General features: G+C 46.5%; 1 protein-coding gene across 6 annotated transcripts in view; it reads right to left on the bottom strand.

Moving 5' to 3' along the window:
- Positions 1-19,761, bottom strand: part of LOC119969528 (extracellular sulfatase Sulf-2-like) — a 433,021-nt gene that overhangs the window by 168,672 nt on the left and 244,588 nt on the right. Inside the window, exon 1 of one of the 6 annotated variants that reach the window (XM_038803238.1) lies at positions 5,266-5,510. The exons of the other annotated variants lie outside the window; for them this stretch is intronic. The gene's annotated coding sequence lies outside the window, so the exon portion shown is untranslated. Of the gene's footprint in view, positions 1-5,265; positions 5,511-19,761 lie in introns of those variants that run through there. 6 annotated transcript variants of the gene reach the window in all.

Consider the following 19,761-nt stretch of genomic DNA (forward strand, 5'->3'; position numbering starts at 1 on the left):
AAGATGTCATCGCTTAACTCAGTTTCTCTCACCACAGATGCTGCCTGGCCTGCTGAGTGTTCCCAAACGTTTCTGTTTTTATTTCAGATGTCAAGCAGACATAGTGGGCGGGATTCTCTCAGCCCGGGGTCTGGCCGGAGAATCTCCGTGACCAGCGTGAATTGTGCCACGCCACCCCAACGCCGGGACACGATTCGGAGTCTTTGGCGTCTGCGGGGTCGGTGCGGCGCTGGCCGGGGGCCGCTCTACGCAGCACCCCCGCCGATTCTCGGCCCGGGATGGGCTGAACGGCTGTGTCAAAAGACCCGAGTTCCGCTGCGACGTTCATACCTGCTCTCAGCCGGTGGCAACTCGGTGTGGAGGGTCGGGGGCGGTCTGTGGGGCCTCCGATGTGATCTGGCCCGCGATCGGGGCCCACCAATCGGCGGGCCGGCCTCTCTGGCTGGGGGCCTCCTTTCTTCTGTGCCGGCCCCTGTAGCCCTGCGCCATGTTGCTTCAGGGCCGGCGTGGAGAAGGGAGACACCGCGCATGCGCGGGTTGACGCCGGCCCCAATGCGCATGCGCAGACCCCACGGCGCCCAGTTAAGGCCAGGATCAGCATCTGGAGCGGCGTGGGCCGCTTCTGTGCCGCGCTAGCCACCTGTAGGGACCAGAATTGCTGATCCTGTGGCCGTGTTGACGCCGTGGAGAAACGCAACGGTTTTTCCGACGCGTCAACACTTAGCCTCAGTATCAGAGAATCCCGCCCCTTATCTGGCTCTTGTATTAAACAACAGGATCTTTCTGCACTCTGGGACTTTGTTATATTTTGTTACTTTTTCCATTTCCTCTGCCTGCTTCTCCACCCAAAAATGTAAAATAAAGAATGAGCAAGTGGACAGTAATGGGAATTATTTTCCTGGAATGGAGTGACCAGGCAGGTCCTGAAATTAGATATCCCAAATGCTAACAAATATTGCGGATCAATCTGCAGAAGGTTCAATGCATGGCTTCTTTTTAGTTCAAACCTGAATTTACAGCTGGACACCAGGGGACAGGGGACATAGGTTTAGGTGTGAGGAGCAAAGTTTAAAGGAGATGTACGAGGGAAGTTTTATTTACACAGAGGGGAGTGGGTGCTTGGAACTCGCTGCCATGGGAGGTGGTGGAAGCAGGCAAGATAGTGACTTTTAAGGGGCGTCTTGACAAATACATGAATAGGATGGGAATAGAGGGATACAGACCCAGAAGTATAGAAGGCTTTAGGTTAGACGGGCAGTATGGTTGGCACAGGCTTGAAGGGCCAAAGGGTCTGTTCCTGTGCTGTACATCTTTTCACTGTTCTTTGACAAGAGTCCTCGAATTCTTGCAAATGTTTCGCATTAGTGTGGAGCAATTTTAGTTTGGTTGATGACATAATTTTCTATGTTGTGCAAAGGCTACATTTGTATAAAGCTTTGATTTTGCGGTTGTAATGATGACAAAACTGTCAACATTCACCGTTATTACTCTGTGGAACTTCTGGCATTCACACACACCACAGTTAAATGCAACAATCCAGAAATGACTATCAATGAATCCCTGCTCATCCATAGTGTGTGCTGCTGACGCCTTGCAGACGAAAATCTTAGACATTACTTGAAATCTCCGCTCCCCATGTGGCGTGGAAGAATCGTGGGAGGGCCTCCCGACATTTTTTACGCCCCCCCCCGGCGCCCCCGCGATTCTCTCCCCCCACCTCGGAAAAATCGGTGCTCGCCGTTTTTCATGGCGAACGGCGATTCTCCGAGCCCGATGGGCCGAGCGGCTGGCCCTTCACGCCCGTTTCACCACGGCAGCAACCACACCTGGTCGCTGCATTCATGAAACGGGCACCGGATGCCCGTTTGGGGCATCCAGGGGCCCGATTGGGACGGGTGCACCGCGACTGTGCTCCGGAGGGGACAGGCCCGCGATCGGTGCCCACCGATCATCGGGCCTGCATCCAAAACGGACGCACTCTTTCCCCTCCACCGCCCGGCAAGATCTAGCCGCCACGTCTTACCGGGCAACGGTGGAGAAAGACGGCACCGCGCATGCGCGGGTTCGCGTCGTCTGCACGCTGATGTCATCCGTGCATATCCGCAAAGCGCCATTCGGGCGTCATTTCCGGCGGCCGAGGTCGCGGCCGGGAACGACGGGGGCCCGCTCCTAGCCCCCCAGGTGGGGGTGAATTAGGTGCGGGGAGCAGGCTCTGAGGCCGTCGTGAACCTCGGCCGAGTTTACGACGGCCTCCACGATTTTGGCCACCAGCGGAGAATTCCGCCGGTGAACTTCCACTTTTTATGCAATTATTATCATCATAAGAACCCATGAAAAAGTTATGGGTGCAATCTACCGGCTGCGTTATGCGCATAAGGCAGTGCAGTAGATCCCTCTTCCAGGATCTACCCGGCTTGCCATGCTTCGCGAGATCTAACTGACAATTGCAAGACATTGTGACGTGAATCCCGCCCATTGTGAGCTGCTCACCTTTCAACAAATCTGCATATTAGAGTGAGTCAATACACTCCCACAATCTACCCAAGGTGTTGGAATCTAATTCCTTCACCTTGGAGACCTCGAGCGAGCGCTGTTCAGTGCTCGTTTCCTCACATGAGGACCAGACGGAACGGCACTCCTGGGGGTCTCCCAGAAGAATGGAAGCTCTCAGGTGCTTACCCTCTGGGTAAGGTGGCACTCTGACACAGCTGGTGCCACTCAGGCACCTTGGCACTGCCAGCTTGGCACCCTGGCATTTAAAAATGGCTTCCCGATCTCCTCCTGCACTGAGGAGTTCCAGTGAGTGAAGATCCTCAGTGCAGGAAATGGGACTAAGTGTGGCCTCGTTGGGGAGTTCACTGCTGAGGTCCGATAGTGTGGGGTTTTGTGGTGCTCCAAGCACCGGGAAATATCCGGCTAAATGTACTCGTTATGGGACTCTGTTCCCATTCGGGTAGATCGCACCCGATGTCTTGTTGTATGAGGAGTAACTGTTTTTAATGGTTTACTGTGTTATAATTATTTCTGACAACCTATCTGACTCTGAAAAAATAATTGTATATTTGTCTAATGTCTCCATAATAATTAAACTTATATGGCTTTTTTAAAAAGTTTAGTTGGTGGCAGAATGAAATCCACAGCACAGAGACAGCAGCATCTATATGGGCAGCTTTCTTCGAGGTTAATGGCCAGCGTGGTCATTTTGACACTGCCTGCAAAGTCCGGTTCATTATTTAAGTCAAGTCTTACAGCCCAAACTGATTATAAAAGTGAAGTACATGGAATCTTATTCCACGTTATTCCAGTAGGTCAGGTGTAGACTCTGGACTCAGGGTCCATTTGTGCTATAGCCTCTGCGTTGATTTAATACAAACCATCTATTGCAAATCCAGGGTTAGTTATAAAATGATTGCATAGTGGAGAAAATTGTACTTATTTTTCTTATAGAAAACATTTATTGTTGCTTTTTCTTCATCACACCTTCCTTCCCATGAGGAAGCAGGCAAATGTTCTGTTCCAAGAACTCTTCCAATGACTTCCCAAGTAATGAATAGCTATGCAAGAGCAAGTTGGAACTCAACTTTCCCATTTTCCCTCCTTTCTTATCTGTAATAGATTGACTAATTTCAGGGAGTAATCACCTAAGAGGTTACCTGTCATGCAACACAGAATGCTACAGTACAATGCCAATATATAATTCACCATCTACATCTTATATGCTCCTTACTTCACTAGTCTAGGCATCTTCATACCTACTTGATATATATGGGTTTTTGTTGTACTCTGCCCAGATCTTCAGCACAATAGCAATTGGTAACCTGATGTGAGTTTGCACTACCCTTCCCAAATCTAGTTTCCCCTTTTGGTCTCATAACATGCATCGGGATTTTATGTTGCTCAGGGTTCCTGACTCTCAACCCCAGTTAAAAGGTCAATGGCATCCATGGTGTAGTGTATTCCCCATGCTCTGGTGGTTTGCCCTGCAGAATTTATTGCTCGGTGGGGCAGTGATTGGCTCAGAGCAAGATTTCCACCCCGATTTGCAGAGTAAGGGCCGCTCCAAGACCTGATGGCCAATCAACTGGCTGGCAGCTCTTTGGTTTCATCAGTGCCACCAGTGGTCACTGTTGGGTTTGCATCCAGTTCCCAATAGAGATATTCACTGAAGACAGATGGGTTTTGGCAAAGCAGACTAGGCAGCCCCAGCGAGGGCATGAGGGCTGGCTGCGGTGAAACTTGGAAAGGGAGGATAGACCCCCTTCTCCCGCTAATGGTCCAAGGAGTGAGGCCTGGTGGGCTACAAACCTAGCACTGCACCCACCGCAGCATGCACAGGAAGAGTCCCCTAATTGGTCATTAACTGGCCACTTAAGAACCCCAACTAGCCCACGGGCATATGGGATACACAATGCCTGTCCCAACATGCATAGAATTGTGGTCGGGTTGTAAACTATCAGAGAGGCAAGGAGAATGGCATCCATGGTGTAGTGCCCCACCCATCTGCCAACCTGCCCCTCAGGAAGAATAGAATTATGTCCATAAAGTCAACCCGTTATACTATGAAGGTGCATACTCCTTAAAATAGGAAGTGAAAATACCAGCATAGATGTATGTATACTGTGCTTGTTACCCTTCTCCAGGCCACTGCATTTAGCAAATTTTTATTTACAATGAGCACATCCAATGATACTTTGAATAAAACTATATTTTACTTATCGATGGAATGTTAATAAAGCATTAGCTGTTACATTTGCAGGGATATTTAAAGTACTAATGAGTACTAAAATTTGGCATTAAAGTTAATTCATATATTTTTTATGTTTTAATTGTGTTTATAATGATAATTTCTTGCAACCCTGTCCTGTATAGTATACATACTGAGCTAACCAGTAAATAACAGCTAATGACCTGTCTGAGAACATAAGATACCGTTAGTCTGGAAGCTTTAATGTTCTCATTCTGTTTTTCTCATTATCACTTTTTTTCCCATTAGCCTTGATAAGTACTATACAATACAGTTACCATATGAAATTATTTACTTCAAGCGAGTGAAAGTAGAAACCTCTAAGGCAATATGACTGATCATTACCCTTCACTGCCTCAGCAGTGTCTTTTGTTAGAACCAGTACATTTGTGCAAAGTATATGAAGCTATTTTCTTGACTGTATTAATTATCACAGTATCAACATCCAGCTTGGGGCAGGAACATAGTGACCCTTCCTCATTAAATGCGCTAGTAGTCATTTCTAAGCATTATCTTCTTACCTTATCTGTTGAGTTCTTTCTCCAGAGCTCACAGTATAGCCTCTTGGTGCTCTTTCAGATGCTGTCAGCCACATGAGCTCAATATCCCTGGCCTTTGCAAATGCACTGACTTAATTTTGCCGTTTTAGCTCCTATATAGCCCGTTGCAATAACTGAAACTGGAGGTCATGCTGTGCAATTTACCACCATGTGGCTGTCCTATCTTACAGTTAAGCTGAGATTTATTCTGAATATGTACACTGCACTAGGGATTTAAATGCTGAGTAACAATAAAACATCCTGTCATCTATATTAGAATAGTCTTTAATCCTTGAAGAGCAGCAAAGGCATTGGTGCAGCCTCTATGTTAAAGCAGGTCAGTACTGTATCTCATTGGTCAAATACTTTTCACACTGCTTTTATGGGAAATCACTTTCTTAACAAAGCAGAAATTTTAATGTAAGCGTTTCTTAATTAACAACAAAATAATAAAACAATATACAAAGAAATGAATTATTTACAAAATTATGGCTGCAAACAGTTGAACTCCATTACAATTCTGCAAATGATTCAATGATTGAATTCGCATCTAAAGCATCCTTCAAATTTACAGCTGTCCAGTTGTCTTACTACTGCTCTCGCATCAATAGTAACATTAAAAGGTTGTATTTTAATATCTTTCACAACAATTAAAACCTGAATGAATGAAACTGCACACTTTCAGTGTCATAGAGACTAAATAGAAGTAATTAACTATCAACACATTGTTACCACTTGGGTAATCATACTGTGAAAAAGGTGATTAGTCTGAAGTGGGCAGGACTTGCCTTTCTGTAGTGCGTTTAATTCATGTCTACTGTGCAAACACAGCAACTGTAGGCATTCAATGTATTTTAATAATGGCACCAGACAGAAAATTGCCGTGATTGTGGAGCGGTGCAATAATGGGTCTCGAAACCAGCAGGGTACAAACAAAAATATGGAATCTGATCTGAGAAATTATATTTCTTATAATGTCCATTCCAAGGTGCATAAGCCAGACAAAGGCATAGAAAAGGAATTGGGCAGATGGGAAATTATTTGCTTCAAAATAATAGTGAGGTTAATAAAACTCATCATTACTTACATGCAACATCAGGTGAGGAGCTAAACTCTAATTTACAAAGGTTTCTGTCCAAATTGCATTCCTCCTCTCTGGCTCATTATTTTTAAAAAACCCATTAAGTTGCTGTATTTGCATAGCAGATATGAATTAAACGCACCACAGAAAGGCAAGTCTTGACAAATTCAGATGAGTTACCTTTCTAACAATATGATTACCCTTTTAACATACAAATTAGGAATCGAAATAGGCCATTCGCCTCTCGGGTCTGCTTCACCATTCAATAAGATCATGGCTGGTCTGATCGTATCCTCAACTCCACCTACTCCCAATAACCTTTTACCCCCTTGCTTATCAAGAATCCATCTGCCTCTGCAGTAAATAGACTCTGCTTCCACCACCTTTTCAGGAAGAGAGTTCCAAAGACTCATGACCCTCAGAGAAAAATAATCTCCTCATCTGTCTTTAATGAGTGGCCCCTTATTTTTAAACAGTGACCCCACTTCTAGATTCTTCCACAAGATGGAATATAATTTCTGCCTCCATGCTCTCAAGACCCTTCAGGATCTTGTATGTTTAAATTAAGTCCCCTCTTACTCTTCTGAACTCCTGCGGATACAAACCTGGCCTGTCCTCAGAGGATAACCCACCCTTTCTAGGTATTAGCCTAGTAAGCATTGTCTGAACAGTTTCCAACGCATTTACATCCTTTCTTAAATCAGGAGACCAATACCAGCATGTGCCAGGGGACAGTGGCAGGGGTGGGCCCTAGTGGGAGCCCCATGGGTGAGAGCGTTAATGTGGGGGTGTTGGGGGAGAGCAGACACTGAGGTTGGGGAGGGGAAAATAGTGCTGGCTATATGGCGATACATCCGCGCTGTTTGTGGGTGGGGGCAATGGATTGCCACCCGTGGGGGGGGGGGGGGGGGTTGCGGGTAGGATTTGATTGTGGAATCACTTATGGATGCCATTCCTAGTGCCATCACAAAAGAGGCTCCACATTTGGAGATAAAACTAGCCTGTGGAACTGGAGAGATACATGAGATACATGCCAGTTTTAGTCTGCATCTATCACACTGTAAAATTCAGGGCGTCCTTTAAAGATTGGCACCAATGAATGTCAGAGGGGAGGGGGGGGAGGACCCCCCGATACTTCTGTGATGGGGTGGGGGCTGTTAGGGCGCCCTTCAAAGATGACACCCCGATTACAGTGGAGCCGGCTGTCGGCACTGAGGTCCCTCCCCGCCAGAGCCATGGCGTAAACAAAGCCCACTTTTCTTTCTCCCAGAGGCTCAATATTTGGAGAAAACACTGGCCTGTGAAACTGGAGAGTTACACGCCTGCATCTATTTTCAGTCTGCATCTATCACATTGCCAAATTCTGGTAAGATTCCAGGCCGGATTCTCCGGTTGGGAGAATATGTTCTGCCTCCGGAAGTGAATTGTTTCTGGTTTATGCTGGCACTAGGAGCATCGTCCATAAGTGATTCCATAAGCAAACCCTGTGCCCCCCAACACCCCAAATACAAAAGGGACATCTACCCACCCCCCATTACTGGAATTGTTGGGTCACTGGCCCCTCACAACACTCACGCATAAGGGTGACCCAACTCCACCCCCTCCCCCACAGCCTCCACCAGATCCCTCCCACCTGAGACCCCCATATCAGAGACCCACCCCCATTTAGAATCCCCCTCTCCCATATCAGAGAGCCCCCCACTCTATCAATCACCTATCCTGGAACCTAAAGAGCAATCCGAGCAGAAACGGTGAAAAATAACTGCATTTTCATTCAACTGTGCCTCAGACAAAGGTACAGAAAGCCGAAGCTGTAACTTCATGAAAAGCCAAATCCATATTACGAGGCTTCAAACCCCTCAGATCCTTTGATCTGCAAGCCGTTTCTTCATTTTCAAAGAGAAAAACCTTTGTGCCGGCTGCAAATGACAGGGGACTTCGGCCCATCCGGCCCGGAGAATGCCTGCTCCAGCGAAGAATCGCAGCTGCGACTGTTTTCGGTGGTTCTCTGAGCGGCCGGGTGCCATGCGCGGGTGCCCATTTTGCCACACATGGGAGCATGGCGTCCCGGCCTCAGAGAGGCGTCATGCGATTCGTGCGGCCCCGCAGCGATTCTCCGACCCGGTGGGAGGTCGGAGAATTCCGCCCAAGGACACTACAATACTCTAGGTGTGGCCTCACCAATTCCCTATACAATTGTAGTAAAACATCCCTATTCCTATACTCAAACCCTCTCGCTATGAAGGCCAACACACCATTTGCCTTCTTTACTGCCTGCTGTGCCTGCGCGCTTACTTTCAGCGACTGATGCATGAGGACACCAAGGTCTCGCTGAGTATCCACCTCTTTCAATTTACACCCATTCAAATAATAATCTGCCTTCCTATTTTTGCTACCAAAGTGGTTAACCTCAAATTATCCAAGTTATACTGCATCTGCCATGCATATGCCCACTCACTCTGCCCAAATCCTGCTGAAGCATCTCTGCATCATTCTTACAGTCCACCCTGCCACCCAACTTTGTATCATCTGCAAATTTGGAAATACTACACTTAGTTCCCTGGTCCAAATCATTAATATATAATGTGAACAGTTGGGGCCCTGCACAGTAAGAAGTCTTACAACACCAGGTTAAAGTCCAACATGTTTGTTTCAAACACTAGCTTTCGGAGCATTGCTCCTTCCTCAGGTGAATGAAGAGGTTTGTTCCAGAAACATATACAGACAAATTCAAAGATGCCAGACAATGCTTTGAATGCGAGCATTTGCAGGTAATTGAATCTTTACAGATCCAGAGATCGGGGTAACCCCAGGTTACCCGGCATCTTCACAGTTGGGGTCCTAGCACAGATCCCTGCAGTACGCCATTAGTCAATGCGTGCCAATAATAAAAATGACAATTTATTTAAATTTTTGCTTCCTATCTGCTAACCAGCTTTTTATCCATCTCAAGAATTACCCACAATCCCATGGTCTTTTATCTTACATAGTAATCTGCTATGTGAGACCTTGTCAAAAACATTCTGAAAGTCTAAATAACATCCACCGGGTCTCCCTGGTCAACCCTACTAGTTATATCCTCAAAGAATTCCAGTAGATTTGCCAAGCATGATTTTCATTTCATAAATCCATGCTGACTTTGTCTGATTATACCATTACTTTCCAAATGCTGTGCTATGAAATTCTTGACAATCGACTGTCGCAACTTCCCTACTACCGACAATAGGCTCACTGGTCTATAGGGGGTGATTCTCCAAAATGGAGCCTTAGTGAACGGCGTCGCGTTTCACGAATGCACAAAACGGGCACGGGGATGACCGATTCTGGTCCCCACAGGTGGGAGGCAGCATGGCGCTGGAGCAGTTCACGCCGCTCCAGCATCCCTTCCCAGTGCCAAATGGGCGCCGCACAAACCCACGCATGCGCAGTTGGGCCGTGCCAACCTGCACATGCGCGGGGGACTTCTTCAGCGTGCCGGCCCCGACTCAGCATGGCGTCGGGGTTCAGGGGCCGGCAGCACAACAAAGTAGGCCGGGGGGGGGGGGGGGGGAGGCCAGCCCGCAGACCCCATTGGAAGCCCCTCCTCCTGGTGAAGGAGCGTTTTTCCCCGCCCCACAGGCCGCCCGCCGACCGTTCACGCAGAGCTCCCATCGGCAGCAACCAGGGGTGAACGGCGCCGACGGGACTCTGTTGTATCCGTGTGGTCGCTTGGTCCATCCGGGCTGGAGAATCGGAGGCCCTGCCAATTCCAGCAGCTGGCGCGCGCCAAACGCCCCCTCGCAAATAGCGCCGATTCTCCGCACCTCGGAGAATCGGGCGCCAGTGGCAGGGCACAGTCGCAGCGATTCTCCGGCCCGGCACGGGGCTAGGAGAATCGCGCCCATTGTTCCCGTTTTCTCTCCACCTCCCTTTTTGAATAGCGGGGTTATATTAGCTACCCTCCAATCTGTAGGAACCATTCCAGTCCAAAGAATTTTGAAAAATGACTGCCAATGAAAAATGACCACCAAATGACCACTGGGAAAAAAGCTGGCAACTGTGGAGAGCAAAAGAGTTAGTGTTTTACGTCAAATGACCTTTTCTCAAAACTGAAGAAAGAACTCCAAAGCAGTCACCAGTAAATGTAGATCCTTTGTATCCTTGATCAGTCATTGACAGGGTTGTGCCCAAGAAGAATTAAGGAGTCCTTCAAATTGCAGCTGCATTTGCATGTCTTTCCCACTCCACTGATGTAGAATTGTGCCTCACTATGCATAATTAATGTGGTCAGCCTTGTGAAATCTGTTGAGGTCATCCCGACAATACTTTAGAGAGTACAAAATTCACTTTGTTTAATTGCAGCCACACTGTTTCTGAGACCATCCTGGAAAAGCGTACCCAATTTAAACAAATGCTGTGTCGCAGAAAATGCCGGCGCTAAGAAGGATAGAAAGAAATGTAGAGCACTAAAGGGTTAAGGACAGAATGGAACTAAACAGCCAATTTGCTGCAAAGGGCTTGTAACCTAAATGTACTTAGTTGTAGTTCATACTATTGCAAATAAATTGAGAGATTTTCATTAAACTCAGTGAGGAGCAGGCTCATTAGATAAATCGAACCTCACAGAAGAAATAAGCCAAACCTGAGTCAGACCTAGTCAATCACGTATGGATTCATCTTTTAGCCAAAAGGAAAAATTTAGCCAAGTGATTAAAAACCAAATGATGGCTGATTTCTGCATAATTGGTTGCTAACATAATAAATGGAGAGCAGCAGGGCACAGCTGCAAATTCACATAAACAAATGTAGATTTAATGAACCTTAGGTGTTCCAGTTGACTGCAGGAGAGAATGCCATTGTGTTGATTGATAAAGGTGCTATACTCAAACCTCAGTTTGGCTGTGAATAATTTCATGACTCTGGACTGAATTACTTTCTAACATTTATCATGCTACCGGAATAATGTGTTTCCATCTCTCGCTATTTACGGAGACTTAATACAACGCAAAGATAAATTGATTAGGTGCAAACTTTCTAAATTGCAATGTCATGTAAAAGTTTTAGATAAATTATATCTCTCATGTTCTGTTTTAGGGGGAAGAAAACAGCTTGAATGCAGGACACAAATGTGTTTTAAACCTTTCTCAATATGCATTTTTTCATTACAAATCAGTTTCATTATCCCAAAATCAACTATGTGTCGATCTTGTACTTGAGCTGACTCAGAAGGGAGGCGAATCATTACCTACAATCGTGATAACCAAAAAAAGGTTTTGGATTGGAACAATTAGATGTACTCTGGGCAAATTTCGATCATGTGCTGAATATCTGCAGCGTTGCTCCAATTGGCTCAAAATCCCGATATCTGATTCCTACCATTCAACTAATTTCTTAACCAGGTCAATAACTTGCCACCAAGTTCATTAGCTTCATTTTTAAATAACAGTCTCTTATGAGGGACTTTATCAAATGCCTTCTGGAAGTCCATATAAATAACAATTGTAGGCATCCCCCTGTCATCCCTTCAAAAATTTCAATCAAATTCGACCCACATACAAATCCATTTAGGTATTCTATAATCAGCTGGAAATTTAGAAAGTGTTCAGTCGCTTCATCCTTAATTACACTCTAGTAATTTCCCAGCAAGATATGTAAGGCTAACTGTTCTATGATTCCACAGTTCCCTCTCTCAACTACCTTATCTAGCAGAATGACTGATCTAAAGGAATACTTCCCAACTTGATTGAAATTTGGAAGACTACTGTTAAGGTATCTGGAATATTCTCAGTAGGCATGAATTACCGGCCTCGTTCCGCCCGGGTTGGTGAAACAACGAGGCTTTGTTTCCACAAGACTGTGAGGTGGTCATTTCTGCCAATACCGTCACGGACAGATACATCTGCAGCAGGCAGCTGGGTGAGGATGAGGTCAAGTATGTTTCTCCCTTTTGTTGGTTCCCTCACCACCTGCTGCAGTCCTAGTCTAGCAGCTATGTCCTTTAGGACCCAGCCAGCTTGGTCTGTGGTGGTACTACTGAGCCACTCTTGGTGTTTGACAATGAGGCTCCCCCACCCAGAGCATATTTTGCACCCTTGCCACCCTCAGTGCTTCCTCAAAGTGGTGTTCAACATGGAGGAGTACTGATTCATCAGCTGATGGTAATCAGCAGGAGGTTTCCTTGCCCATGCTTAATTTTAGTGCAATTATTTCCTAATTACTGCTATTTTGCTTATGTTAATTTTGCTGATTCAATAGTCGTTTCCTTGGAAAATCTTGTTTTCATTAACAGTATAATTATTATTAGCGATCAGGAGGCCCACATTGCTCCTGACAATTCTCTTTTTCCTAATACAATTGTCAAATTCTAAATTAAAAATATCTGGTTAGTGATGATGACCCAGGATGTTGATGGTGGGGAATATCTAAAAGGTTTTCTTTTATGAATATAATCATTGCTTGACACTTTTATGGCACTGATATTACTTGCTACTTATCAATCTAAGTGTGTCCATGATTATCCAATTTGAGTTGACTGCATGATAGGCCCTGCTTTAACTCTCGCAAAATTGACCTTTAAAGTATTTGCAAACATAAATAGATTTTCCACATGGACCATTTCTTCAAAAGCAGTACACTTCGCACCATTGTGTTCAATATCACAGGAAATTTGAAAATTGCTCTTGAATATGGAAACCATTTTATTCATATCTTGTAACAGTCGCATTTAGTGATCTGGAGTCAAGTACGGACAAAAAGATCACAACCAATTATTATGGCTCATCCCCCCTGGGGCTTAATTGCAATAAATATTCTAAAAAGGATACAAATTCTGCCTAGAACATGATGATATACATTGCCTTCTGTACGACAAGCAGACCAGGAGTTTGGAAAATTCAGGCTACAAAACTGAAAAATGGAAAAAAAATGTGCAACTCCATGGGTTGCTGAACAAGAGATAAAACATGACTGCACCTCATCGGCAGCCTAATTCCAATATTTCATTCAGTGGAAGTTGAAGACTTGTGTGATTAATACTCTCCCACCAGAAACATTGCACGATTAGGCTAATGCAGAGATTTGATTAATTTACAAGTTGCGGAGTTTATTGCAAATACTTGATACTCTGTTTATGTCACTAGCTCCAGTTTAGCAACATGAAAAATACCTTGCCATTTGTAAACCTTTCCAGTTACATGAAATAATTTGGCCGAGAACAATTCTGCATGATTAAACCCCAGGTAGGAATAGTCTGTCTCAAGGAGGATTACTTTGTCAAAAAATAATTAATTTGGTGAAAGGAATCAGAAACCTGCAATTAGCTAATCGGTAAAACCAATCATATTCACATTCGTACACACACATTTCGAAAAGGATTTCAATTCAGTTTTGTTTTGTGCCTATTCCTGTTAAACCATTAATCGGAGGTGCCATTTTCAATGTTACATGAGTTCCAGTTCCCCCATCCAGTCCACATGCAGTCTGGAGATGATGAGCACAAGGTTCATCCGTATCTGTCACTGGAACACACCCTGCATTGAATGGTGACAGAAGAGATAATCTCACGATCAGGCACAGCTGGAGATTTGCCCTCCGTGGCGTAGTGTTCCAGCTGTGTTCTGACAGCATTCATTTAGAGCTGTAAAGTTGTATTATTTATTTTATGCCTGCAATCAATGTTCAGAACATACCTTCTGCCCTTCTCATATCAGGCCAGCACCCAAAGTTGCTGGTTATAGTTGGAGTAGGCAACAGAAGAATGGCTTGAATTTTACCTTCCAAGGTCAGGCGTGTGTCCAACCTGAATATATGTAAAATTGCACAACTGTCGTCGGGTGTGTGTCCCAACACCATTTTACGTGCGTGCACGTTGAAGCCGGAGCACGGGAGTCGGAGCCATGCCCCCTGACAATTAAAGGGCCAATTAAGCCTATCAACACAGACCTTACTTTGCCCATGTGATTTTGTGCTCATAGACTTCCTACAGTGCAGAAGGAGGCCATTTGGCCTATCGAGTCTGCATCGACCCTCTGAAAGAACACCCTACTTGGGCCCACTCTCCTGCCCTATCCTCATAACCCCACCCAACCTGCACACCTTTGGAAACTAAGGGGCAATTTAGCATGGCCAATTCACCTAAGATGCACATTTTTGGACTGTGGGAGGAAACCGGAGCACCCAGAGGAAATCCACGCAGACACGGAGAACATGCAAACTCCACACAGGCAGTTACTCAAGACTGGAATCGAACACGGGTCCATGGCGCTATGAGGTAGCTGTACTAACCACTGTGCTGCCGCCACACAGGCAAAAAAGGCAGGCGGGCACTATGTTTTTTATACACGCAGCACGGTGCCACAGTGGTTAGCACTGCTGCCTCACAACGCCAGGGACCCGGGTTCGATTCTTACCTCAGGCGACTCTATGGAATTTGTACATTCTTCTCATGTCTGCTTGAGTTTCCTCCAGGTGCTCCGGTTTCCTCTCACAGTCCAAAGACATGGAGGTTATGTGGATTGGATATGCTAAATTGTCCCTCGGCGGGGTTACAAGGATAGGAAGGGGGATTGGGTTTAGCATAGTGTGCTCTTTCAGAGGGTTAGTGCAGACTTGATGGGTCGCATAGCCTCCTTCTGCACTGTAGGGTTTCCATCCAGGTGCAAGATAAAAGGCCCTCAGAGCACAAGCACCATCATTTTATTTGTGATTTTGCTGCTGTCATATTCCTGGGTTTTGTCAGATTTCCTTTTGATTGTGCTAGCTTTATAAACTGGTTCACCTACAAATCTCTGCCAAAGTTCTAACAAACCAAATCAGTCTTTACAAACCATGGGGAACAATGTTTACAATGTTTGCAAAAAAAATTGGCCTTGATAATCCATAGCCTTTTGGCACATTGCCATTGTAATTATATGGGGGGTTGTGGGGTGGTGAGGTGGTAGTTGAGGGTAGGGGTTCTCAGAGTGTCAGACTACCTATGACCCAGGCCATAATTATAATCCGGCAAGCAGATACTGCAGGTTTGTCGTTGGAGGTGTTCCAACTGACCCAGCAGTAGATGTAGAATTAGACCTGATTGCTGCATAATTAAAACTGCTTTTAAAAAGGGATTCCCGAGGGAATTCCCCAGGCTCTCTCTTGTGCTCTTGCGCTCTTTCATACTCTCGCGTGATCTCCCGTTCTCACTCTGTTGGCATTTTGTCACTCTCGCTCTCTCTCGTGCTCTCATTGTCCACACCCCAAACCACTCCCCCCACTACAAGTGGTGGCCTGGTTGTTGAATCTTTTTTTTGCTTTACATTTTAAAAAGTTGGAGACAGAGGCACCTCCATTTTGAGGTACCCTACTCTCATTTACCTGCCATGATATCCTGCGACTTCTTGCAATATTGAGGGCCTCGTTTGGCCCTCCAGCTGCAAGGGCCCATCCTTATTTGGCCAGTGACCCCAACCCCTGGCCAATTCTGTGAAATCACATTGTATGAATGTTATCTACACAGTGTGGTCTCTGATTCATGTTGAAACCTGATGGCGGGGTTGGGAAGCCTGCAGGGTAAATCCTACCCGATGTCACCGATTAATTCTCCATCTGGAAGCCATCTTGATTGACAGGGTGTCTTCCAGTGAAACAGAGGACTGTTAGTGAAGGCTGCAGGACCAGATTATGGCGGGGGGAGCAATCTCGGGGGGAGGAAGAGGGGGCTCAAACCTGGGTGGAAGCGGGCAAATTGGAGACCTTGGGAAGTAATTAAAGATTTGGAACAGGTCAAGTAGAGGCTTGGGTGGACGGGGCAATCAATGGTTCATGTAAATGGTTGGTGGGGCTGTTGCTTCAGACAGGCATCTGGATCTGGGGGGCAAGTGCAAAACAGTCACCTCCTGGGTCTGTCAAATCCTTGCCTAAATTGGGATTCCTGAGGCTTGAAAAACTGACAACAATTTAAGCTGAAAACCTGAATAATGGTGATTGAGGCTCACTCGGCCCATTATTGTATTTAATGGTCAGGATTTTCTCGTCCCACCCATGGTAGGAATCATTGTGGGCGGGATGGAAAGTTTTACAGACCAGCCATAGGTCTATTTACTTTTCCAGTCCCACCGCAGATGGGACTGGAATCGCCTGGACAAAGTATACCAACCTGCCTTTTTCGACCCAAATCCAGATTTTATTTGAATGAGGCTGCCATCTCCACCACCCCCTCCCATTATGTGTGATTTGAACAAAATTTGTTTTTGAAATGTTTTGCCTTCTACTAAATGTTTTTTTTTTAATTCTTCTCATGTTGGCAAATAGTATAGCAGATCACAACTAATTTTCACCCAAGCTCATTTTGTATCTTAAATAAAGGTGGGTTTGGGTGAAATCAACCCTTAAACTTAAAAGGACCATCAGCTTACTTTTTTCTCACTAGGAAACAATTAGTGATGTCCCAAAGGGGACTGGTGCATGATCAGTCAGTGACTGACCCTAAAGAACACAGACACAAATCTATATTTAGATTTGCAGTGCCATATCCCTGTCTTCCTGCTATTGATTCTGTTTTGCAAAGCTTGGTCTCTCAACTGTGAAATTAAACAACTTAAGCATGAAAAAAGCCACTTCTGTTAAATTGCTGATCTTTATCATATCCAATTTCCAATAATTACTTGTGTTAATGCTTACTTATGATACCTAACCTAATTTTCACGGTCCTCTTCCAGTGATATATTTTTTAATGGATCTGGGGTAAATAGGGGAGTGCTGAAACTGTTCTTGTGACCGTGATCTGTTGCGTCGCCCACCTCAGTGCATCTCCCCTCAATTTTGTGACTTGTCAGTTAAATGCATTTAACATGCATGTACATTAGGCTGATGAGTTATTCACATTTTACGTTAATTAAACAGCGGCCACAGGGAATGCTTGTTAGGCCCAGTTATTTAGTGCTGGGGTTGGCAGACGGAAACAGGAAATAGTTCCAAAACCAATGTTTCTGCAAGAGCCCACAGAACAATGCCTTGCTCAGGGCCAGCCGCGAAGTTTGAATGTTTTTTTATTAAATTGCTGCTGTTCTGTTGTTGTTTCAGACCCTTCTACTACCTTGTGTGAAAATTGGAGAGCGCTGAATTTCTCTCTCCAATCTGGTTTCTAGGAAAGATGCTATCAAGACCATCGGTATGTGGCAATAACAGTGGTTAGCACTGTTGCTTCACAGCGCCCGGGACCTGGGTTCGATACCCGGCTTGGGTCACTGTCTGTGCAGCGTCTGTACATTCTACCTATGTCTGCGTAGGATTCCTGGGTGCTGTGGTTTCCTGACGCAAGTCTCAAAAGACATGCTTGTTAGGTGAATTGGACATTTTGCATTCTCCCTCAGTGTACCGAAACAGGCACCGGAATGTGGCAACTAGCGGATTTTCACAGTAACTGCATTGCAGTATTAACGTAAGCCTACGTGTGACAAAATAAAGATTATTATTATTACGACAACAGCTCCCTCCTCCACTAATTCTAATTCTGCCAGTCATATACAAGGGATAGGTGCACTGCTGAATCCTGGAGAAACCAATTGCAAATGTGTCAATTTCTACCCCTACTGAACCCAACTTCTCCTGAAGAGGTTAGAAAACCTTCCTTCAAATGATGATCATCATGAGGCCAGAGCTTAAGTTGGTGACACATCTCTGTGGTAAATTAAATTTTATTCGATTGGTGAGGAATGGAAAATCCAGATTATATTGGAACAAGGATAAAGTGATCCAACGTAACTCCAGTTGGATTGCAGGTCAGACTCAGTTTTAAGTACCTCATAGCGGTATATCTGGCTGTAGGTTGAGTATTAAATGGATGTTTTTGCACTGATAATTGAAGTGACTGCCAAACCAATGGTTCAGACATAGATCCCTTCCCCAAGTATATCTGCCAGAACTGATGGGAGTTTGCCAATAGGTATCAGAGAATCCCTACAGTGCAGAAGGAGGCCATTTGGCCCATCAAGTCTGCAATGAACCTCTGAATGAGCTACCCATTTAAACTCCCCATCCACCCCATCCCATAACCTAACCTGCATGGCCAGTCCACTTAACCCGCACATCTTTGGACTGTGGGAGAAAACTGAAGTTGCTGCAGGAAATGGGGAGTCCATACAAGCTCCACACAGACAGTAACCCAAGACTAGAATTGAACCCGGGTCCCTGGTGCTGTGAGGCAGCAGTGCTAAGCAGCCTGATGGTATTGCTGCTGATAAGAGATCAGATTGCATAAGGAAATTTATTTTTTTAAATGCTCGTGGAACTAGAACAAAGCAAATCGTATTGCCAAATATAAATAGAGACCATACACATCCTTCTCATATAATTCCCATAATTGAACTTGACATCATAACCAACGTGTGATAAAATTACATGCTAATTTTGTTTCCATGGAATGTACATAAAATGTATTCAACACCTCAACTATTTTACCAACACCATGGGCTGGATTCTCCCCTACCCGGCGGGGCGTGAACCACTCAGGCGTCGAGCCGCCCCAAAGGCGCGGATTTTTCCGCACCTTTAGGGGCCAAGCCCTAACCTTGAGGGACTAGGCCCACGCCGGAGTGGTTGGTGCCCCGCCGGCCGGCGGGAAAGGCCTTTGGCACCTCGCCAGCCGGGGCCGAAGGGACTTCGGCAGCCGGCGGAAGTCCGCGCATGCGCCAGAGCGTCAGCGGCTGCTGACGTCATCCCCGTGCATGCGCAGGGGAAGGAGTCACTTCCGCATCCGCCATTGTGAAGGCGATGGCATATGCGGAAGGAAAAGAGTGCCCCCATGGCACAGGCCCGCACACCGATCGGTGGGCCCCAATCGCGGGCCAGGGCCGGGATTCTCCCTTACCAGCAGGGTGGGGGGTCCCAGCGTAGTGCAGTGGTGCCAACCACTCCAGCGTCGGGCCTCCCCAAAGGTGCAGAATTCTAGGCCCACGCCGGAGTAGTTGGCGACAGTGGCCTTTGACGCCGGCCGGCGTGGGGGCTGGCCGAAAGGCCTTCGCTGGTTTGCGCATGCGCCGGTGCGTCAGCTGCCACTGACGTCACCACCGGCGCATGCGAGGTACGGGGGTTCTCTTCCGCCTCCGCCATGGTGGAGGCCGTGTCGGCGGCAGAAGAACAAGAGTGCCCCCATTGCACTGGCCCGCCGGCCGATCGGTGGGCCTAGATCGTGGTCCTGGCCACCGTGGGGGCACCCCCTGGGGTCCGATCGCCCCGCGCGCCCCCCCCCCCAGGACCCCGGGGGCCGCTCGCGCCGCCAATCCCGCCAGAGGTGGTTGAAACCACGGCGGTGGGATTGGCCTCTCAGCGGCAGGAATTCGGCCCATTCGGGCCGGAGAATCGCCGTGGTGGGCACGCAGATCGGCGCGAGGGGCACGCCGATCGGCACGGCGCGATTCCCGGCCCCACCAATTCCCGGG

The sequence above is a fragment of the Scyliorhinus canicula genome, chromosome 7 (assembly GCF_902713615.1).
Source record: "Scyliorhinus canicula chromosome 7, sScyCan1.1, whole genome shotgun sequence".
NCBI lineage: Eukaryota > Metazoa > Chordata > Chondrichthyes > Carcharhiniformes > Scyliorhinidae > Scyliorhinus > Scyliorhinus canicula.